This window comes from Pleurodeles waltl, chromosome 8 (assembly GCF_031143425.1).
Source record: "Pleurodeles waltl isolate 20211129_DDA chromosome 8, aPleWal1.hap1.20221129, whole genome shotgun sequence".
In the NCBI taxonomy this organism is placed as follows: Eukaryota; Metazoa; Chordata; class Amphibia; order Caudata; family Salamandridae; genus Pleurodeles; species Pleurodeles waltl.
The window spans coordinates 788,330,802-788,356,456 of NC_090447.1; positions in this window are offsets into that span (position 1 = coordinate 788,330,802).

The following is a 25,655-nucleotide window of genomic DNA, read 5'->3' on the forward strand; positions in this document are numbered from 1 at the left end:
CTCAAGTCAAGGTTCCGCTGCCTCGACATCACTGGTGGTAGCCTACTATATTCCCCCGAGATGGTCTGTAGGATCATCCTCACATGTGCAATATTGCACAACATTTGTGTCAAAAGGAACATTCCCCTCCTCGAACCAGACCCATACATGCCTGAAGACGAGGAAGAGGAGGATGCTGCCCTGCAACAGGAGGGGGAACAACCAAACACGGCTGCTGGAGTGCGTAGGCGCCAACACATTGTGAACAATTTCTTTTTATAATTATCACCATCACCACTTAATGAACTATTGTAAATAAACACTGATAACAAACACCACATCATGGTCTGGCCTATTCATTTCTGCACACCTTTAGCTCTAAATATCAGAAGAAGAATGTCGTCTCATGGAGCAATAATGATAAAACAATCAGGACACAGAAAAATAACTACAAATGTAATGCCTATCATACAACGGTCTCATACACACACAATGTAAATTACTGACATCCTGTACAGTTCACCTTTGAATGGCAATAGCTGAGGACAACACCTATTACACATATACATGTTGGAAACATGGTTCATCGCAGCAGATGGCACACAACTAAAACACCATCACTCAACTAGGGGAAAACAGGCCTCATACATCAGGTAGTTGACATGCTTTTGCTTCAGGAACAGGAATGTATGACCAAACCCTTGACAGCAGTAATTCCAACTACTTACAATCTTTGCAATGACTATCTGTCACTAGAGTTACACATAAGCAGAACATACACAGCACAAGGGCCACACATATGACAAGCATCCAGAACATCACATCCCATCTACATGTCAGCCCTTTTCTAAAAACCTTACACACCCATGCGCCTGGTCACACCCCACCTGTCTGAAGGGGTCCCTGGAATGCTGATATGTGTACCCTGAGATTCCCTCATCTACATACACACACTCACAAGAGTCATCCAGTGTGCCACACCCTTTCCTATGCCTACCATTGTCATAGTACCATCTCACTGCATGGAACTCAGCTCATATAATACTCTGGCTTGGAGTTTTGAAGGCCTGGTATCACCTGTAGAATGATTCTCGTGTGAAAGGTACTGTAGGCCGTTTTAAAGCAAATCTCATACGACAGGACTTGTGAGACACTGATGGAGGCCACACCAGTGATCCCCTCCATGCACACCACCCAAATTTACATGCCCCGTCCCTGCTGATGCCTCCTACAGCATAGATGTAGACATTTGGGCAATCACACCATTAAGAATTGCTACTAATGTTGCCGTGTAACACTTTATCAGGGTTCATGTGTCACCTTCAAGACAACACAGGACATACACAGTGTGACATGTCAACTGTCTACTCCTCCCTCTGACCAGTCCTAGTCAGACCACTGATCATGTAATTAGTGAAAGAGCTGCCTCCTGATTGACCCAGCATCCTGTCAGCCTGACTGGCACCTGTCCGTGGGTCACCCTGAAGATACCTGGTGGCCACCTATGGACCACACCTGCTGTCCAAAACCTCTCGTACCTCAGAGGCTAATTTGTCATTTGCCTCATCAATGTATACTCAAATACATTGTATTGCATCATCTGACTGTTATTTGTATCATATTTTTGACAGTGCCCTTGAATAGCTAAATCATGGCCCTTCCGTTGTCTGGGCCTCATTAATGCCTAAACTACAAAGTGTGACAGTGTACCTGGCCCATAGCGTTTGATGGTGTACGTGGCCTCCAGCAGAACCAGCAACCTCAGACAATGTCCATGAAAAGTCAACACGTTTGAGGACCCTGACAGTTCACACGCTGAGTAACATTGTTCAAATAATAGAGATGAGCCGTGTGTGCTGAATACCAGCCATTTACTTCTGCACAGAGGCTATGATGTTTCCTGATGCATTTCCATCCACAGAGGCCAACTTCAGTACAAATGTTGCAATGACACATGCCGGATCCAGACACCTGACACATTCTCTCACTCAGCACACCACGGTTGCCCAGTTGAAAGTCTCATTACACGTCTTCAGTGACAGGGTGGGACCATCCACGTGTAGGTTACCATGTCCTCAATGACTTTTGTTACATTTAGCTACAAACGATACTCATTAGATACACGATGAGCTGCCAATAACTCATGATGAGACGTGGACGTTACAGTGACAACATACACCTTAACAGTTGATACTGGATCAACATTGGACCACACACATGTACATGTACCATCCAATCAACAAAATGGTTGCAAGCAGCCTATCACAGTGGTGTCCCAGTTGTAACCTAGCAGGAAGAATGAAACATGCCACTAAACCAGGTAATGCATAAAGGGCCACATACATCAACAACCAATTTGCTATCATGACATAAGGAACGTTGAGATTTTGCTATTAAATCAATGCTAAATGGTATGTCAGAATTCTCCAAAGAATCAATAGGGCAAACGTCAAATGGGCAAATGGGATTACAGATTAGCAAACAGAGAATCATACTCAATTTGCTTCCATGGGCCTGCTGCCAATGGTTTAGCATTACAGAATTTGGGAAAACCTTGGATAAAGTTGCAATCCAGGAACAGCAAACCCCAGGGTGCTGGGGGCCTAAGTCCCCCTCTGCTGCACCACAAATATAATTTTTTTATGCACATGTGAAGTACACACATGCATAAGGCGCATGTGTGCCCTACATGTCAATAGTGAAACACATTTTAGATACATTAACTCGTAATTAGGACATGGTTACCCCCAAAAAAGGTTTAGGCGACAATTGCGTTACCTAATTGGCCTTTATACAATTTGGAATAGCTTGATACATGTGCTCACAATTTTGCTAAGGAATAGATCCTGGTATCTCTTTCATATTTAGAAATTTACAATCAGCAATTACCTACATATGTGCACAATTATGAGTAATATCCATTCTGGCCAATCATTATTATTGCACTGTGAATACATTCTATACATCCTATAAGGGACATTTGCTATAGCTAACCCCAAAGTTTATCACTTAGCACCATTTGGTCATGCAAAATTCCATTACTCATTTGGACAAAGGAAGTACATATTTATCATAATGCGTCATATTTTCACGCATACAGCTTGTGCGTCATAATTTTTGACGCACAGGCGTACAAATAATGCAGAGTCAATTTGTTTTTTCATAAATAGATATCATATTTGGCTGCGGCTTAATTTTCACCTCTAGAACTGTAAATTATGCTGCAAACAAATAGTAATTACCAAATATGAAAAATATTTTGACTCTGCATTATCTGCACTCCTGTGCGTCAAAAAATATGACGCACAACCTGTATGCGTGAAAATATGACGCATAAGGTAAAAAACGGCGGCCATTTTATGCAGGATGTGATGTAATAGGATATCCTGTTTACAGATTCTGTACAGTGGGTGTACTTTCACTTTCACTTTGCAGTCTCTGATTATTCTAGACTGTGTGGCTGTGTGCAAAGTGTTGTCCTGTGTATTAGTGCTTTTGTGTCCAGTGTGCCATCTTACTTGTTGTTTTGTCATCAATATATTGTTGTAGAATACTGTCTGAGTCTGTGTTGTATAAATTTGTCCAGTCCAGTGTTGTATATATTGTCTGTGGGAGTCTGTTGTGGGTACTGTGATATAGGGGATAGTTGGGCTCTTCTATTTGTTAAGTTTTCTTTGTATTTCCTCACTCTAACTTTCCCCATTTCCCACTTTTCTTTTTTTCTACTACTTTTTCACCATTTTCAGTGCTAAAATGTCTGGTAGGCCACGGCTTTCCAGGATGGGTGAGGAGGAATTGGGGGGGTTTATATGGCTTGTTTGCCATTTCCTCCCACTTATGCTGGAGGCTGGGGGTAGGGTGATACAGGGGTATCACACGGAGGCCCGAAAAGTCCGGTGGGGGAAGGTGCGCCATCACTTGGTGCGTCTGTATGGGAGCCAACGGAATGACCATCAATTGAAGCACCGCTGGGCTGACCTAATCTCCAGGGAGCAAGATCTGCTGGACCACCTGGGAATCAGGATTGGTGGCCATGTTGGTGAGTACAGATCATGTAAATGTGCACAATTTAAAGCTGTGTAGTGACATGTGATGATTGTTATACAATCTGCCAGATAAGTAGCTTACTGTGTGTAATGCTAGGGAAACATACAGGGTAATTGATGCACTATGTGAAGGATGACAAATGCTATCAGTCAGGCTGCTCAGGTTTTCCACACATACAGGTTGCTTGTAGCAGAATGTAATGTAGTGCCGCCTTTGTGTCAGACAAGCGACACATTAATGACGCAATCAGGACTATACAGGTCACAATTGCCAGTGAAGTATGGATGTAGTAACATCATACCTACATATGTTGACGCTATAGCTAGACTGAAATTTGAAACCCTACATGATGCTGAAAATGAGTGCTGCCTTCACGTCAATTGAAGTTAGCAATGTGGCCCACACATATGTCACATGTGTGTCTGGTTAGTGTGTAGGGACAGTGTTCACGGGAGTGCCATGCCTGTTCGTTATAAATGTGTTCCTTTACATTTTATTGATACATGCCAGATCTGAGCATGAACCATATTTGTAAAGGACTCAGGTGCCCTCAGCTAACATATTAGACAGGTATTTATTGTCACTTGTGCCAAAATCAGAATAGGGATGGCAGTCCAAAGGTATGGACTAGGGTACAAGCATCTATGTTTGGTGCCAATCACCATTGTTTGGACACATCAATTTATGAAACTGTAACACCATGAGGTATTGCCAAAGTACCTGGCCCTCTGTACCATGTACCTATCTGTCACAAATGTGTCATGACGACATAGGCTGTTTGACAGGTCATGCAGTCCTCAAGTAACCAGCTTTTGGATGTCTCTCTTGGATGCACATGATGAGATGAATACACAACTATATTGTTGCTGCATACTAATGGAGGTGCATGTTTGCCACCACATGACAGTCCGGGCCACTGCATGTGTGTAGAAGTGTGTGTAACTGTAGCAGGAGACCCATCCTATGTAAATGTTGCACATGAATTATTCCATGCAGTATGAGCATGTGTGAAAGTGTTTCATTACTCATGTCATATTATCACATTGTGTTTGTATTTGAAATTGTTTGTCAGTGCACGGATTCTGAGTATATTCTTCCTTCCATGCTTTACAGGTGGACCTGCACCGTACACAGTGGGAGAGGTGGCTCGTTTTGAGGACCCCGACACCTACAGTGAGTGTTGCATGTGTGGTATGTTTTGTGTTTGCTGGTGATGTGTGATGGACTCCTGTTTGTTGAACACATTGCAAGGTTTGATGCGCTGCCCAATCATTAGTCTTGTTCCATTAGTGGGATTTCAGTTATCACTTCAATTTGAGTTGACCTATGCTTATCCATTTGTCTGATCTTGGGTCCGTAGGCCATTCCTGTAGGGCAGCAATGGGAAATGGGGTGAGTCATGTGGAATACACTAGTTAATTTAAGAGTTGCACTGGGACTCATCTCGGACTGAGTCTGCATGTCAGACTGACATTGTCCCAGATAGCTTCTGCAAATGGCTTGTCTGAAATCTGCTGCTTCCATAGTAACCGATGTACTGAGTACACTGTAGGTTGGATCTTCCGGGAGCATGTACTTCCACAAGTTGTACTAGAAGTGTGTGGGACTAGAGTGCAACGGCCTAGGTGTGCATGCTATTCATGATCATGGGTGTTCTTGCTCCTCTGTGTCTGTAGAAAAATATGCCTCACTGGAAGTATGTGATGTTGGCCTAGGTCACTACATTTTGACATGTGTGGACCTTGGATAGGACAAGGTTTAGCTGACTCCAATTTGTTGATAGCCCTTCACTGGTGGTGTGTGTGTGGAGGCAAAAACATGTTGAGCTTTCTATACACTCCTGGGTGTGCATCTATTTTGGGATTGTTTGTTGTTCTTCCCACCCCCCATCAAAGACAGGCATGGGTTTGTGAATAGGGTACCTAGGACTGAAACAACCAGTATGTTGCACATACTTGTGATTATATGAAATATGTTTTTGAACCTAGTGTACACACTCAGTTATGGCACATGAGTTCCATACTAGCAAATCCCATTGCAAATTGCAGATCTTGAGGTTTGTGATTGTTTTCACATACACTGACATATGTAGTCCAGGCAATAGGCGGAGGAGGTGCAGCATGATTGTTAGCTGCAACTGTAAGTACTTTGATGACAAGTTATTGCCAGTTGTTACCCATCATGTAGATTATTGTATATGCTATGTGTGAGATGACCTTTGTATGCAGGCTTCCCATGTTCTTCCTCTGAGACTTTCAATTATCTATATGGTGATATGAGCTGTTACAAGTACAGTAAATGTCTTGTCAGATTGACCACTTGTGCTATTCCACACAATGCAGTTCCTATGGTAAATAGTTGCCCTTTGTCTTCACAGCTGCAAACATGAGTGCTGCACAGAGGCATGAATTTGAGAGGCGGGCCATGAGGTACCGATACATCCTGCAGGTGCAGTCAGGGTTCCGACGGATGGCCCGTAAATACCAGTCAGATCGGGCCTCCGGAGCATGGTGGGCTTCACCACAGGGTGGCCCAACGTTGCCCACTACAGCCACCACCACCACAACCACCAGTTCTCCCCAAGTGGCCCCAGCCACAGCGGGGACAGTTGTCCCTGCCTCTGCAGCACAACCAGGACCCAGCATTATGACAGCTGCAGGACAGTCCAGTTGGCTAGGCTCAACACCCACACAGAGCACCTCTGCCGGGACCAAAACGGCAGCAGCACCTCCAATTGACCCTGCGGCATTCCAGGCTTTGGAACGCAAAATGGACAAATTTATGAGGAAGGTGGACAAGCTGAGGCAGGATGTGGCCTACATCAAGAAGCGGGTCAGGTCTATCAGGCAGACCCTCCGGAGGGCCTATCTCTAGAACTGATATGGTCAATGTACATAATTCCCTCCCCTCCCTCATCTTTCCTTATTATCATGATTAGTGGGCTTGGGGGATTAGTGTTAGGTTAGTATAGGTTGTTAGCTTATTAGTGTTAGGGAGGAGGGTGGGGGGGTCCTGATTCTTTCTACTTTTCATTATTAAGTGTGTGGGTGGGTGGGTGGACGTCAATGTTGGGGTTCCTGTGTGTTTAAAAAATAAAAAAAATAAAAATATATATATATATTATTGTTTAGGATAGTATAGTATGTGTGTAGGTTAATATGTGTTGTCCTGCATGTGTCCTGTCTCATAATGGTGGGTGGGGGGTTGATGTTTAGATAGATTAATTATATGTGTAGAGTAAGTTTAGCTTAGGTTAGTTAGGGACAGTTGCGGGTAATGAGTAGTCAGGTTAGATTAGTGTAGGTATGACTTTTCCCTTAGTTGCCTCTGGTGTGATTAGTTATGAATAAATATATAGATAACCCTTTGCATTATGTGTTAACTGCTACTTGATCATGGCCTTGCCATCAGTGTAGGTGATTGTTGTTCTATGACATTTGTGTCCTATGCTACAAACCAAAAAAAACTGAGGTTTAAAATGGCAGCTACCCCTGTGCTACCTTGGTAAGTATCCACCATTTGTTGGAACCACCAATTGGAGTTTACATGGATCACAAAGGATTTGTGTCGATGAGTATGTTTTCTACATCACAAAGTGTGCTTCCAGACTTGGTATTGTGGGAAAATGTTTAGGTCGGACTGCAGTGTGATGTTCAGGGACATCTTTGAAGATGAGGTCTTGTTAACACTCTTGTCTTCTTGTCTTCATAACTGACATTGATCATTTGTGCTAAAATTCAGCATGGTTTACCTATTTGGATGTTTACTCAGAAAGGTTGATTGATGCTGTGTTTTGTAGTGTTTGCTTAGATTAGACTGCATAATTCAATTTGTTAGTATTGCATGGTGACAGCATTTATTAGCCACTATTAGTTGACTTTGATATCTCTTGATGAAGCATTATCCTGTCCAACACAGCATGATTGTGTGTGGTTTCTCACTTCATCAGTTATTCTCCTCAGGATGGCAGGCTATGATGCAATCCTGGCCACTGCACAGTTGTATCTGACTACATGATGTCAGGACAGTTGTATTGACAAGCTACATGGTTGTCACACAGGTACATTTGTGTTATCTACTGCACAGTTGATGTGTCAAATCACACAGAGACATATCTGGTGTGCAAGTGCAATTTATTGATAGGTGCTGTAGTGCAATATGTACATTGTCCATGTTTGCTGAGTCCGTTCTAGTTCAATCTTACATGGTGATCCTACAGAAGGGGTGTGGATAATGCTCCTGACATGCTGGGGTGATGTTACAGACAGTGCAGAGGGACAGGATTTGCAGAGAGAGAATCACTGGCAATGCTGACAAGTTATACAGTGGTTAGCAGAACAGTCATTGAGTATAGTTGTAGTGAGACTGGCATTTGACATAACGTAGGACCTTGGTCAAAGTAGGCCATGGTGCAGGGACTAGTGCTTCCGGGTACTCTTCCTTGTGAATGTGATCTGTTCCATGTCTTCTTCTTCTGATGTGTGTGTTGCCTGCTTTGTCCTTGTTGTTGTTGGTTGTGAAGGGGCAACACACACCTCAGTGTTAGAAGACGTGGAGTCAGATATCCCAGTCGCTGCTCCCTGTGAAGGTCTTAAGGGCAGTACTGCAGCAAGGAGGGTCTGCTGGTTTTTGAGAATAGCAGCCACATCACGATGGTAGGCAGCCAGGTCGGCCCTGAGGGAGTCATGATTGCATTCGTGCATTCAGTGGAATGTTTGGGGTGCGAGGTGTTGTGGCAACTCCCTTACTGCAGTGGTGAATTCCTTGACAGTTTCTTGTAGTCCTTGCAGTATGGATATTAGGGCTTGCATAGCTGCTGCCTGATCTGCAGATGACATCATGCACGAGTGCACCCCCTCAAGGCTTGCTGCCATCGTTTGCATCCCCACCCGCACCTCCTTGGCCAGCTCCCGCTGTACTCCAACTACAGTTCTTTCAAAGCTGGTGCCAGTGTCGTCAGAGTCCTCAGCTGTATAGGAGCTGGCAGGTCTTGCAATTGGGGTGGTGGGTGGTTCTTCTGTGATGGCTGCTTGTTCTGTGCTCCTCCTTGTGACTGAAGGTGGGGTCTGGAGGGTTTCTAGGACCTTTTGGATGGTCTCCTGGGGAATGTTTATGGGCTCGTCATCCATGTCATCAGGGAAATCTGGGACAGGCATATCGGCAGGTGATCCATCTTCCTCTGCAATGAAACAGGGTACAATTAGTGTGTCTGTGTTGTGACAATTTTGACGTGACGTGCCTGCCTTTTGATGAATTCACTTTGTGATCTTGTTTGGTATTGGTATCTGCTGTCCTTCAGATGGGCATTGTTATGGGCCTATGGCCCACCTGTGTGTCACATGTATGATATTGAGTTATCAGACTTGTCTGCCTAATCGCTTCTAGGTGTTGCTTTATACCAAATAGAGAATAGCCACCTATTTGTCCTACTCGACCCTCAATGTATATACATTCTCATGGTGAGACCTTTCACTGGCTGTGGGTGTTCTGATGGTCCTGGCAGCACAATTGACTCTCAGGACCTGCCCCAATCCCTGATCGTTCACATTGACTTAAATGTAATGGACATGTAGCATATCCTATGCATGGCAATGTTATGATGTGATATGGATGTTGACATTGTTAATGTGTCCTGCTGATGTTGGGTAATGTGTGTTATATTGGATTGCCCTGATTATGGTATCAGTGTCCTATTTCGTCCTCTGACTGTGCAGGTGTATTTCAGTGACCAGTTCTATGTGTCCCCTCCTCAATGCTGTTGTCTGAGCAGTATGACTTTTGGGATGTTGCCTTGTTTGCCAGGCATGGGAAGGACCCTGACATATGCAGCATGGGTGTGTCCTTAGTGCTGTGTCACTCCTATTGTTGTTTACATTGGCTGATGTTTGTGACACCTATGGGCATTGACATTTGCGTGTACTGGGGCCTTTGTCTTGTTTCAGGAGATTGTTGCAGATGTTATCCTCACCCCCTAATTTAGGTATGTATGTTCCATGGGGAGGTTACTGCCATTGGCTACTATAGCTGCACACAGATCAGAGGTGGTAGTGTTAACTGTTGTGGCAGTTACATTGCAGTTGTCGTTTTGGCTAGAGGATTGCTAATAGGGCTCTAGTTAATGTAGGAGATATGTTGGCTGACGAGTGCCAGGATGTAAGTTTGACGTAGTGGCCTTCCCTCCTATCGAGGCTTTCCCTTTGCTCCATTGTTGGCATGACAGCATGCCCCCAAAGGACTGTTGTTGGTGTAGTGTAATGTTGTGCCCCAGCTTCTGTCTGTGCAGGCCATGCCCCCCTGCTGTGCCCCTTTACCCATGCCACTCCATGTATATGATGACTTACATGAAATGTGTAGTAGGTATTTCTCCCCCTGTTACAGTCAACATTATTGTATTAAAATTCCCCATGCGACTTACCCTGCATGTGCGTTGTCTCGTGGTAGTCTGCGCTGTCCTGTCCTTGAATCCCTGTGACGATCTCCTCAGGGATGACGGCTGCGACCATCTCCTCCATGTGCTCCAGGGCCTCCTGATGTGCTGGACTCCCACCTCCAGTCTGCAGTGCTGCCTTCCTGTTCCTGGCCATTTTTTCCTTTGTCCTACGTTTGCAGTCATGCCAGCGTTTCTTACACTCGGTGACTGTCCTGCGTACTTCAGCCACACTGTTAATCTTGTGAACAATTTGTTGCCATATGGCCTCTCTCCTACTGATTGGCAACTTAGAGGTGATGAACAGTTGGTGCTGGTGTTCCGTCACCTCTTTAACCAGGATTTCCTGCTCCTCTGCACTGAAGCGACACTTTCTTTTCTTTCTATATATGTCCTGGTTCTTGTATGGATCGTCCTGGCTGGTTCCTGGTCTGCTGTCATCTTCCTGGGGTCTGTAGTGGCATCTGGGATCCATTTTGGCTCTCCTCTGCTGAAATGGCAGTGTTCACGGGTATTTTTGATGCTATTGCGTAAAAAAAACGGCACATATCCGGGTTGCGGTGTCGTAAATCGACCCACAATCATTTCCGCTGCGTTACCGTAATTTTCCTTTACGACTTGACGCCGCGAAGTGCGTCAAAAATAATGACTCCCACCTGTTGATTGCGCCGCCGCGCGTCAAAGTACAAATTTGACGCCCGCATGGCGCTACGAAATGGCGTTAGCCGGCGGTAAATTTTGGGCGCAAAACTGCGGCGCCGCAGTTTTGCGTCAAAAAGTATAAATATGGGCCCTTGTGTGTACCAAAAGTTTTGGAGGCCTAAGCACAAACTACCCCAAATAGCCAAAAAAGGTCTCAGCAATGGGAGAAGGGGGAAGGCCTAGCAGTTAAATGGATTACCAGCTTCCCCCCACTTTCTGGTCAACGTGCAGAGGGGAACAGATCCATGCCTAAATTGCAAATACAACTTTCTTGCTAGCACTGGCTGCACTTCATCTAAAAATGGTTCAAAATCCTAATGATCTTTAAAATCTAAAAATGTAAGAGTCAGGAAACCATGGTCAAAGCTGGCCAGAAGTGTGGTCAAATTAAAGTGCCTAAAGGACCTAGCCAGGTCATTCTTAGATGTTGCCTGACAGGCCACTTCAGGACGGTCCCACGGACTAGCCCTATCTATATGTGTTACAGTATCCATAATATATTGGAACCACGTCAGCTTACAAGCAACTGGCAGGCCCATAATCTCTTCCAGACTCTTTCTATAAGAAACTAATTTGGGGGTAGCCCACACCTTTCTCCAAAAGAGAAGTGGCACCCCAGTCCCTGCCCAGATCTAACATTAAAGGCAAGAGTGGAGTACTCAAAGGGAGTTTTAGCAGTTGTCTAAAAAATGCACTCCCCACTTTCTAGATGGCACTAACAATCTTGCATGTATAGAAAGAGCAAAATGCCAGACATGATTGTTTATGTGCGGGAAGGTGTCCCTTCTTGCACATAAACAATCATTTCAAACTGAAGCTTTGGCACTTATTCCAAATCTCCGTTAGTGATTGTTTATGTGTAGGAAGGGACACCTTCCCACACATAAACAATCAAACCCCTCAATGCAGACAGAGTAAGGATGCCTGCATTGGCGCTAGGAAGCTCAATTTGGTGCCAGTGCAGGGGACAACACAGGGGTACACCATATTCAATTAAAAGTGGTGCATCCCTGCATTGTGAAAATAACGGAGCACGGCGCTGCCAATTTTGGGGCAGTGTAGCGTTCTGTCATTTTCTGTTGAATATGGGCCCAAGTCTTTAAAGGTTCTGCCCAAGCCACCAGTAAATTGGATCAATATAAGTTTGTGTTTGTTGATGTGTGATAACCAGTCCATTTGCTCAGATAACGTAATTCCCAAGTAGTCGAACACCTTAACCCACTCCAAAGGTACCCCAATAAGTTGAGGGCCTGATCTAGTGGTTGGGGAGGGGTGGAAACACATGCACTTCATTTTTCCCACGTTAATTTCCAACTCCCTCACCCTACAAAAATTGACAGAGCAATCTAAAGTTGCCTGTAGGCCCTTCAAGGACTTTGACAATAGGAGGGTATCGTCTGCAAACATTAACGTGGGAACTTTGAGGGAAGCTAATCTAGGGTTGTCATTCAAAACATGATTCAAAACGTCAATTAAACTGTTGATATATAGTGAGAATAATTTTGGGGCCAACATGCAACCCTGCCTAGCACCCTTTTTAACTGGAAAGGGTTCAGTGAGTTTGTCTAATTTACCGAACCGGACCTGGGTATTGTTCTCCTCGTAGAGTCTCCATATGATCCTACACAGATAGGTAGGAACCTCTATGTTTGACAAGACCTGCCACAAAATGTCTCTTGAGACCAAATCAAATGCTGTCCAGAGGTCCACAAATTTTGCATAAAGGCTTACGCCCTCCGACACCACAGTTTTCCAGTATATAAGCTGGAGGCCAAATACCTGATCCATAGTGGAAATATATATTGCCTAAACCCAGTCTGAAAAGGACTGAAAACACTATTCTCATCAATTCAAGCCCGGAGTCTCCTACGATCACTCTTGCAAACAGCTTTTGCATTGTCTCTATTAGGCTAATTGGTCTATAGTTGGCTGGGAGAAGAGTGGGGCTTTTTTTATAGGCATGTATTATTTCAGCACCAGCCCATGATGCCGGCAGGTAAGGCAGCCCTAAAGTAAGGTGCCCATATGTCAGGTGCAAAACTATATAGATACTTCTGAATTCTATCTAGGCCAGGAGTCATACCAGGAGCTACTTTGGAGATTGCATTAAGCACCTCCTCAATCGTAATCCTGGGGCAAATCTCATGCATGTCGCTGATCCACCCCAGACCCTTGCTAATGTCATTGAAAATCATGCAGAGACCGAAAGTGTTCTGACCATTGATCTGTGGAAATATTACCTTCAATTGAGCCATTAGTCTCTGGTTTCCGGATAAATCTCTAAAATATATGAACATTTTTATCCCTCACAGCTAGATGCAATCACACAATCGGTGAAAGCAGCAGAGTTAGGCAAAGTTAAATTCCATAAAGAGTTCAAAGTAAAGTTAAAATTTGTATTATTATTATTATGACAACAGTAACTGGATCTGGTGCACAGAGCACTCTCTAAGCTGCAGGTAGGTTGAACTTCATAAGACAGGCCTGTGAGCTGTAGACCTGCTATACTAGCAGACAGTCTCTGCGCTTCTATCTTAATGTTGCAGATGCCTGATTTCTCCCTTTAGTACCGTTTCTCCGTATTTCTCTACCTTTGCCTTTCCACTGCATTTGTTTTTTTTCTAATGCTCTCAGTAAATGCTTGATGAGGAAAAACATGGATCAGTCCCCGTAAATAAGTGCTGGTTGCCCTTCTAGAAATGACCAGCTAAAATTAAACACTGCTGTTAGTTAAGATACTTTGATGAAGCCAATAGATCTTTGTGTTGAAATGTACTTGCTTTGCCTATTTATTTTTGCCTAGGTGGACACAAAAGTGAGTGCATCCTTGATAGCCATACAGAGGCCCATATTTATACTTTTTGACGCAAAACTGCGCCAACGCAGTTTTGCGTCAAAAAAATTAGCGCCGGCTAACGCCATTCTGGAGCGCCATGCGGGCGCCGTATTTATTGAATGACGTTAGCCGGCGTTAGCCGGCGGCGCTGTCTGGTGTGCGTTAAAAAAAACGACGTACACCAGGCAGCGCCGGCGTAGGGGGAAAATGGCGTATGGGCGTCCACAAATGGTGCAAGTCAGGCTGAGGCAAAAAAATTGCCACAACCCGATTTGCGCCATTTTTTTACGACGCCCATCCCCCATTGAAATGACTCCTGTCTTAGCAAAGACAGGAGTCATGCCCCCTTGCCCAATGGCCATGCCCAGGGGACTTCTGTCCCCTGGGCATGGTCATTGGGCATAGTGGCATGTAGGGGGGCACAAATCAGGCCCCCCTATGCCACAAAAAAAAATACCTACCTGGACTTACCTTAATGTCCATGGGGTGGGTCCCTCCAGCCTTGGGTGTCCTCCTGGGGTGGGCAAGGGTGGCAGGGGGTGTCCCTGGGGGCAGGGGAGGGCACCTCTGGGCTCATTCTGAGCCCACAGGTCCCTTAACGCCTGCCCTGACCCAGGCGCTAAAATCCGGCACTAATGCAGGTTTTTTAGACCCGCCCACTCCCGGGCGTCATTTTTGCCCGGGAGTATAAATCCGACGCAATAGCATCGGAGTCATTTTTTAAGACGGGAACGCCTACCTTGCATATCATTAACGCAAGGAAGGTGTTCACGAAAAAAAAATGGCGCTAACTCCATGAACTTTGGCGCTGGACGCGTCTAACGCCAAAGTATAAATATGGAGTTAGTTTTGCGTCGAATTTGCGTAGAAAAAAACGACGCAAATTCGGCGCAAACGGAGTATAAATATGCCCCAGAGTGTCTTAAAATATCACAAAATGGACTCAAACATGACCATCCCATCACAGCATCTTAGAAGGCCATTTTTGATTGTATTGTGTTTTATTTTAAGAAACCCCATTTAAAAAATGGCTGTCTTGGATGTACATGCATCAGTGGTTGACAGATGTGGGAATATAGGGCCATTTGCAATCATGGGGAGCAGTACAGAAACCAGGAATGCTCCTCCAGTCGACACATATGCAGACCCATATTCAGCTAAATGATCTTGGATGCCCTTAATTTAATGACATCCGGCCTTTGATATCATATTTAGAGTGCATTTTCCTCTAAGAAGATAAACATTTTCAGCTCTTCTAAACATGTGTAAGAGAGGTTTTTTTAAAAAAGAATTACATATTAACCTGCCTGAAAGGATTGTAGGCGTAACTAAACGCTGCATGTAAACAATATTTTTCCATTAAAAGCTTGCATCATGACATGGACTTGGCAGAAAATGTTCATTCCTATAGTTTTTCTTGTTTTTGCTCCTTGCTTACTTTGACCTCTGTCATGACCACAAGCATAACATTTCATGACGCGAATGCCCCATAGCAACAAAATAAATTATTAGCGCGTCTGTCCTATGACTATTTAGCATGAGAGAAGTACCACTACAAAGTTAGCTTTATTTAAAAAATGTTTCATAATTGAATAAGGCTTTGCTGGAGCGATGTGTGAGAATTGTAGTTATATCATCCTAACATTTTTGTTCGCTCACACAACTGTTGTTTTTTACATAGACATGCTCGGATGAGAACATTAATTGATTTATCATTGCTGTTTATAATTTAGTTAAATATATCTTGTGTTTAGAATATTCTTTGTTAAAACTTGCAATCTTAATGTAAGCTTCCCTGTTCACACGAAGACCTCACAAATCCATTGGTCAAGAAGTAAGATTATCTATAAGACTTTTGTAAAATGTTTCAATGTAAACATTGTACAATAGTGTCCCTAGGGAAAGGTAAGAGAGACTAAGGCCCTGATTTATACTTTTTTTTGCAAAAGCGGAGCAAACTTACAAAATATAATTGTATTTTGTAAGTTTGCACAGCTTTTGCGTCAAAAAAAGATGCAAATGCGGCACAAAAAAAGTATAAATCAGGGTCTAATATTGAACTTGAAGAGCTAAATATGCAGACCCACTAGACGCATCCCATTCTTTGCAGAAAAGTGCTCATTGAGGGCTCTCCAACTGACATTTTTTTGATTCATTCTATTTGGCCTGTTACTGAGATTCTACTAAACTTTATGCTTTCACATCTGAGACGAGAACACTTTATGGGTTTTCTGCTGAATTATATTTTCTGAAAGTAAGACTAGAATACGGTTTAGATCTTCCTGGGCCACACTATATGCTTTGTTCTGTAAATTGCTATTGATTTTGATTGATTTACTAATAAAGATATTGACGATTAATGATTAATAAAAATCTTAAAATATAACCCAACTCTCAATATTGACTCTATAAATGTAATGTAATTGAAATATTGAGTTTTTTAAAAATTTTGATTTTTAGCTTCCTCACTTCTTACTTATATCCAAGGTTCATTGCCTTGGGGTCCGGTAACAAGTGAGAATTGGAGATTATCAAATATTTATTTTAGGCCTTCGCCATCCCAAAAGTTGGTAGGAGAGGTAAGGTTAGATAATGAGAAAAAGAAGCTGCAAAAATTAAAAAGTGTCAAAGATAGATAAACACCCAATTGCCCAATCGCCAAGAAACTGAGTTTGAAGATTGACTGAGTGCGGTTCCTGAAGTGGTTGCCAGTAGCAGTTGCAGATTGGTGAATTCTATGGATTGAGGCCCATATTTATACTTTTTGACGCTAAACTGCGCTAACGCAGTTTAGCGTCAAAAAGTTTTGCGCTGGCTAACGCCATTCTGAAGCGCCATGCGGGCGCCGTATTTATTGAATGGCGTTAGCCGGCGCAAGCAGACCGGCGCTGCCTGGTGTGCGCGAGAAAAACCACGTACACCAGGCAGCGCCGGCGTAGGGGGAAAATGGCGCATGGGCGTCTTAAAATGGGGCAAGTCAGGTTACGTCGAAAAAATCGTCGTAACCCGACTTGCGCCATTTATTTTCGACGCCCATCCCCCATCAACATGACTCCTATCATTGTAAAGATAGGAGTCATGCCCCCTTGCCCAATGGCCATGCCCAGGGGACTTCTGTCCCCTGGGCATGGTCATTGGGCATAGTGGCATGTAGGGGGGCACAAATCAGGCCCCCCTATGCCAAAAAAAATCATTAAAAAAAAATAAAAAAATACTTACCTGAATGTCCCTGGGGTGGGTCCCTCCAGCCTTGGGTGTCCTCCTGGGGTGGGCAAGGGTGGCAGGGGGGGTCCCTGGGGGCAGGGGAGGGCACTCTGGGCTCATTTTGAGCCCACTTGTCCCTTAACGCCATGCCTGACCCAGGCGTTAAAAAGCGGCGCAAATGCGCCGTTTTTAGCCACGCCCACTCCCGGGCGTCTCTTTTGCCCGGGAGTATAAATACCACGTAAAGGCCTGGGAGTCATTTTTTAGACGGGAACGCCTCCCTTGCATATCATTAACGCAAGGAAGGGGTTCACGCTAAAAAATGACGCACATTCCGGGAACTTTGGCGCTATTCGCCTCTAACGCCATAGTATAAATATGGCGTTAGTTGGCGTTAGTTTAGCGTCGAATTTGCGTCGAAAAAAACGACGCAAATTCGGCGCAAACGGAGTATAAATACGGCCCTGAGTATCAATAGGGACATATGTCGAAACTGGGATGGTAAATGTGGTTTGTGAATTGTGAATTGTATAGAGAATTGTTTACTCATTGATGTTTTAAATTGTATTGCTGATGTTCCTGCGTTTTTGTTAAAGAAGATAAAGCAATTCTTTGACTAAGAAGTAGTCTAACTTCCCAGGATAGATAAACAGAGTCATAAAAGTTGATGTATGGTTTTGTTGTCTGCAAATGATCTCTGGTGCTAGTCGTGCAATATTGTTGATATCACCATTGACACAGGTATAATAACTATTGTTGTGATTGTGCTAATATTGATCAGTGTTGGTGAAGCCTGATGTGCAAAGGTGACACAATATTAATTAGGTGATGTCCCATTGGTCGAGATTTCATCATTGTGGGTGTAAAACTCTTGTTGATTGAAAAAGTTGGAAAGTGTAAAAACCTTAAAACTCTGACTGGTGATTGTTCTATAGTTTTCTTTAGAAGAAGCAGACAAAGATTGTTATTTTATCACTCAGAATTATTGAATTGATGCTTTGTATGAATTTGAAGAAATTGTTAAGAAGGGTGCGCTGCTGCAAAGAGCGAGTTGTTGCCTCATATTGTTCTGAATTGGTATTCATCGGTCGGTGTAAATGCCGACCTGAGATTGGTCAGGCTATTTAGAAAGCCACTCTGTCATTGGATGATTAGATTACTGAACTGCATTGTGATTTGGGGAAAAGGGTTTCTGATATTTCACATATTTGGAATTGATTCAAAACACTGAAATGTTGAAATTGATTGCTATTATTTGTAGAATTTAATAATTTGAAATCATGACATTTTTCAAAACTGTTAGAATTTTTATGAGAGGTGATGTAACTATTGCAGTAAAGGAATGTGAAGAGGCACAGCCTGAGGGTACACCAGCATATCATATGATGATTAAGGCAGGGTTTCAGATATGTGTATGGCTTCGTCAGTTGTGCAAGATCACTGAGAAAGAGGGTGCATTGAGCTTTCCTAGATGGGATACATTTATTTGAGAATTATGGACAAACTACAAGAGAAACTTTGTGATATGAAGCCTCCTCTTTGACCTACACAGTTTGAAGCGTTAAGTGGCATATTTATACTCTGTTTGCGCCGAATATGGGTCAAAGATTTTGACGCACAATCGGCGCAAACTGTGCACCATATTTAAACTTTGACGCCAAGGTACAGGCTGAACTGGCAAGCCATTCGGCAGCTGCTGTGCACCATTGAGCCACAGTTGGCACTCAGCTTGCAGACACCCTGCACCATTCCACCAGAAACCAAGCTGCTAGCTGTACTACACATGTTGGCAAGTGACTCCTTTCAAACCACTGGCGCTCTGGTTGCTGGGATCTCACAGCCATCATTCTCCGCCTTTCTACCCAAGGTACTGGATGCCATCAGCTCCCTCACACCCCCCCACATCAGCTTCCCCAACACACAGCAGAAGCAGCAGGAGACAAAACAGGGGTTTTACCAAATGAATTGCTTCCCACACGTCCTTGGTGCCATTGACTGCACACATGTACACATTGTGCCACCTACTGCAACCGAACATCTGTACCGCAACAGGAAGCACACACACTCCATTAATGTGCAGGCCATTGTCGATCACTGGGGTTTGATCACCAACATCGTGGCAAAGTATCCTGGGAGTGTACATGATTCATTCATCTTCCGTCACTGCACCATCAATCAAAACTTCCAGAATGGATGATATGGAAATGGCCTACTTGTTGGTAAGTATAGAAACCTACTTATATACACACTGCACAGCAACCCTCTAGGACACACAACACATACACCATGACATCGAAACGTGGACAGGAACACACTGAGGTTGTGACACCGCTAGGCATGTTTGATATCCTCACCCAATGGGAGACACACCTAGGGACAAATGACAGTTCCAAATAACAACAGATGCCACTCCACAGACACAAGGGAAAAATTAAAAAAAACACAATGACAAAGACATGGCCCCAATTGGCAGTACATTTGGGAAGATTAATCTTTCAATATCACATCAATAACACTCAATCCAACACCCTTCAAACCAATACGTACTGTGTAAGGGGTGTGTAATGTGTTTTGCTGCAGGTCAAACCCCATGACACACATAGCATGATGATGACTACAATGAAGGTCACGTGCAATCATTGAGGCTGTACCAATATCTCACATCACTCCTGCTCTTACATTGCCCACTACCAAGAAGCAAGTGGACTGTGAGAGGAACACATACTGATGGGACAATATTGAAAGTGCACATTCATACACATAAGCATTGCGACAAATTAACAAACACACTACAGATGTACCGGCATACGGACCTTCTGAAACTCAAAATGACAACCTCACAACCAAGTTAGCCATCTGAACTAGAACATGTTCTGTAGTATAGGTACACTTTACAACCTGAGTTGACTTGGCAAGGGCAGAGAAATAGGTCTGCAGTGAACTTGTCACACATGTGAAATTAGTGCATAGTCAATTGTTAAAACGTCAGTGCTCACAATGTACGGAGATGTTTTGCACATTGTCACCTTGCAAAATCTAAGGGTCTCACTGATAGTTAAATAATTCTATTGCATATGTGAAATTGTATGGGATGTCCAGGGTATATAGATGCAACCGTGTCACCACCACTGTCAAATTGATTCTGTGTATGGAAGTATCATCTCACCCCCAGTTAAGACACAGGGACACCTATTTCACAAGTCACAATGCAAGGGAGTACACTCTGTACTGCAACTCTACAAAAATACTGCTGACATCCGGTCAAAATCCAAACACCCGTTCAGATAAGGAAACAACCCAATGCTGATGGTACATTCTAGAAGCCTAGGAATCCACACAATAACACAAACACCAATGAGTCACAGACAACACAAGAGAACAACTGCCATGCAAAGTGATATATATAGTGCAAGGTACATCAACATGTTCTCACTCATTCTCTCTTTCAGCTGATCAGGGGTATGGGATCCAGCCATGGATCATGACCCCATTTGCAAACCCAAGCACTGCAGCAGAGCATGCCTATAATGAGGCACATAGGAGGACACGCACCATAGTCGAGAGGACCTTTGTCATCCTGAAGTCAAGATTCAGGTGCCTCGACAACACCGGAGGCAGCCTCCTATACTCACCAGAAATGGTGTGCAAAATAATTTTGACCTGTGCCATCCTGCACAACATGTGTAAGAAGGAACATTCCCCTATATGAACCCGACCCACAAATGCCTGAAGAGGAGGATGTTGTCCATCAACATGAGGGGGACCATCCAAACACAGCTGCAGGATTGCGTCGGAGACAACATATTGCCCAAAATTTCTTTTAACTCTACTCCCCCATCACCACTGTATTACCATATGTAAATAAACACCTATACTAATCACTATATCATGGTCTGGATAATCATTTTTGCATAGCATTACCTCTAACTATCAGAATCAGAGTGTAGACTCATGGAGCATTGCTGAAATACCGATTAGGACACAGAACATTCCTAAACAAGCTTGATGCGTATGAATGTACAGCCACACTCACTCACACAGTAAATTACATATATCCTGTGCATTTCACATTTGAAGGGCAATAGCAGAGGACCACACCTATTTCACACATACATGTTGGCAACATGGTTCATTGCACCATATGACACAAAACTAAGACACCATCAGTCAATGAGGTAAAAAAATGCCTCATACATGTGGCTGTGGATGTGCTATTGCATTGGTAACAGGAATGTATGACTAGACCCTTGACAGCACTAAGTCTTACATCACCTATCTTTGCAAGGACTATGTGTGACTAGATTTCCATGTAAGCAGCAAAGTCATAGCACAAGTGCCCCAGGTATGACTAGCATTGCTCACATGACATCCCCTGCACATGGCCTAAGTCCCGACACACCCATGTTCCCAGTCTCACCCCACCCTTCTTCAGAGGTCCCTGGAATGGTAATATGTGCCCCCAGATAATCCCTCCTCTACACACTCCCAAACTCACAATGTAAATCCAGTGTGCTTCCTTCTTTAGTATGGTATGCCGTAGTCATTGTACTTCTGTCTGCATGGACGTCAGGTTAAATAATGCACTGGCTTGTAGTCTCTAAGACCTGTTATCACCTGCACATTGCTTCCCATGTGAAAGGTACTGTTGGCCCTTTGAACTTGAATCTCACCTACAGGACTTGTGAGAGACTGATGCTGCACACACCTGTGAGCACCTCTATTGAGACCAGCCATTTAAACATGCACTGCCCTTACAGCTGCTTCGAACAGCATAGAAGCAGCCATTTTATCTATAACACTGTTATGCCTTGCCATATAAATCAGCTGTGTAGCACAGCCCTTGGGTTAATGTGTTACGTTCCAACACACAGGAAAAACACACTTTTCCGTTTCCACTATCCTGTTCCTCCTTTAACCACTCTCAGTCTGACCACTGTGTATTTGCCTTGTGAAATGTTTGGATCCTGATTGACCCTGCATCCTGTTAGCCTGACTGGCTCCTGTCTTTGTGTTACCCTAAAGGTTCCTTGGGCCTACATTTGTATCATAGTTACTTTCCCAACCCTCATATTCCTCCTGGGGTATTGTGTCAGGTGGGTCTACAATGCATACTCAAATATATTGTATAGCATAATCAGTTTACCTATTGTACCATGGGGGTGAACTTGTCTCCAAATAGCCGAATCATGTCTGGGTCTCATGTATGCATGAGTGACAAATTGTGACAGTGTACCATGGCTGTATGCATGGATTGGTATGGTGCCTCCAGCACAACAAACAACGTCAGATAATATGCATGAAATGTCTACACATGTTAGGACCCTGACAGTCCACACGCTGATTCACATTGCTCCCAACATATTGATGGGGCTTGTGTGGTGAATAGCTGTGAGATTAATCAGCACAGAGGCACTGATGTTCCCAGATGCTGTAGGAATTTTAGAGGCCAACCTGTGTACAAATGTTGTGAGTAAACCTGCTGGTATAAGAATCCTGAGACATTAACTTTGTCAGCACACCAAGGTTGCCCTGTTGACAGTCTCATAACACGTCTGCAGTGACAGGGTTGGACCATCCCCATGTGTGTTCTCAAATCCTCATTGGCTTTCCTTCTATTGATCTGCGAAGGATACTTTGTAGATACAAGAAATAGCTCCACAGACTCATGACTAGACCTGCACGTAACTGTGACAACAAAGACCCCAATAATTATACAGGCTAAACATTGGCCCACACACATGAACCAGACACCTATGTGCATTTTACCACTGGAAATATGTGAACATGTGCTGCTTGGTCTGCTGGTCCTCCACTGCCACAGGAGAGACATGGCTCAGTTATATGACTCCAACTGTGGCATAACATTACAATTGTGTATTATATTTTGGACTCCGTGTCACAAACACGGTACCCACATAGTATGATCCCATGCCTGACTCATGGTGGGTTAACAAACAAGTGCCTAGGAAGTAGTATCCAACATTCCAGGACATGTGATGGCTAAGTTTTGGAACATTGACATGAACAACCGTCTGCTATCTATCCAGTGCATGCTTTGTCATTGGTGGTGTTTATGTTCCAAAAAACCTAGGAAGTGCACACAGCAGTTGTTGCTATGTGTATGACTAACACATGTCCTCTCTCATTTCCACACTGACTTGCATTTGAGGGTTGGACACATTGACTCCACGTGCATACAAGCAGATTTGCAAAAATGCATCTTGTGATGTTCATACAGAGGTTCAACAACAATAGTAGTAGCCAAATCACACACATTGACCCATAGGCATTGAGTTATTGTAGTGAGTTGCGTCGCCTTGCTATCCTCTCGACGCAAAACATGCCCAAACTGGGTAATACATAATTGTATCCCACATGGTTGGCCATCTATTGCGTCAGTGAAGAGTGAAAATCCGATACAACAAGTAGAGAATCATGGTCCGCAGTACTATGATCTGTCACATGTAATGCCCAATGTGGGTCCAATCAGCCTATCTCTGTATTGTCACAACTGTCATGTCCCATAAAAAATGAGAAATTACCCAAACCCAGTTAATGACAGAAGTTTTGACGCATACGCATAAAAAAAAGATGCACTTGCGTCTAAAAATGACGCATATGCGTTGAAATATGACGCACAATGCTCTGAAACATCCATTGGCCCTGAGCGGTGATTCCTACACTGTACCCCCGGAAATTGGTTGAGTATGAAACATATTTAACAATATGGATGCAGGGTTATTTCTTATCATGTGCGTAAAAAAAAATGACGCACAGACTGTAAGCGTCATGATATTTTGACGCGTAACAAGAAAAGCGCACCGCATTTGAGGCAGGAAGTGATGTAATAGGATATCCTGTTTACAGATTTGGTACAGTTGATGTACTTTCACTTTCACTTTGCAGTCTGAAATTTCCTGACTGTGTGGCTGTGTATAGACTTGTCCATTTGTGCATTTTGTGATTTTGTCTCCAATGTGGTCTTTAAATTGTTTTTTTGTGTATAATAACTGTCTGTGGTATCCTGTCTGAGTGTTTTTTTGGTCATTTGTGTTGTCAACATTTGTCTTTGTTGTGTTGGGAGTCTGTTGCGGGTAGTGGTAGTTTGGGTATAGTTGGGCTGTTTTCTTAGTTATTTTGCATTTTCCTGTCCTACTTTCCCTCTATTCTCCTTTGTACCCCTTTATCCCCTCTTTATTTTTGGTGCAATAATGTTGGGTAGGCCTCATCTTGGCAGGATAGAGAGGTGGAGCTGGGTGGGTTTATTTGGCTGGTGTGCCACTTCCTACCCCTGATGATAGAGGCAGGTGGTCGTGTGATCCAAGGCTATCACACAGAGGCAATGAGGCTCTGGTGGGCAAAGGTGTTGTACCATCTGCAGAGAATATACAACACACCTGCAAAATGACCACCAGCTGAAGCACCGCTGGGCTGACCTTCTTGCCAGGGAGCAAGACCTGCTGGACCACCTGGGGATTGTGATTGGAGGCCCTGTTGGAGAGTACAAATCAGAGTAATGTGCACGTTTAAATGCTCTGTAGTGAGTGTAGCTGATTTTTTCATATTCTGCCCACAATGTTTTTGAACATGTGGAATGCTAGTGAAACACACAGGGCCATACAGGGCCATATTTCTACTTTGTTAGCACCACAATTGCGACCTGTTTTGAAGCAAGTGCGGTGCAAACTTACAAAATACTATTGTATTTTGTAAGTTTGCGCCACCTTTGTGTCAAACAGCAACACAAATGCGGTGCAAAATATGTATAGATATGGGCCACAGTTGCCTGTGAGGTATACAAATTTCCTACCAATTACCGTCATTTGTTGACGCAACAGCTAAACTAACTTTCTAAACACAAAACTGAAAATTAGTGCTGGCTTCACGTCAATTGATGATGGCAATGTGGCCTAAACATGTTTCATGTGTGGTCGGTGAGTGTATCAGGAAACATATCTTGGAAATCCAGACATTTTCCAGAAATATTGTGTCCCTCAATTGTTTTCGGATACATGTCTGAACTGGATTCTGACACATACGTAACAAGTTGTAGCTTACCTCAGGTAACATCTTAGACTGATATTTTGAGTTCGTAGTGACACATTTCAATTAGGGATGGCTGGCAAAAGGTATGCACACGGGTTCATATCTCTGTGGTTGGTGCAACTCACCATAGCTGTGGCACATCAAATGAAGAAAATGATACAAATTGAGGGCTAACAACTGTCCCTGCCTCTCTGTACATTGTACCTGTGAGTCTAAAATTGGTCTTAGTCACAATGTCTGGGTGACTGGTATTGCAGTCCTCACGGAAAGTGGCTTTGCATGTCTCTCATGGACACACATGATGAGAGGAATACACTCCATGATTTTGTCTGCTCACAATGATGGAGCATGTTTGCCACCACATGATAGTTTGGGCCACTGTATGTGTACGGATATGTGTGTATCACTCACTGG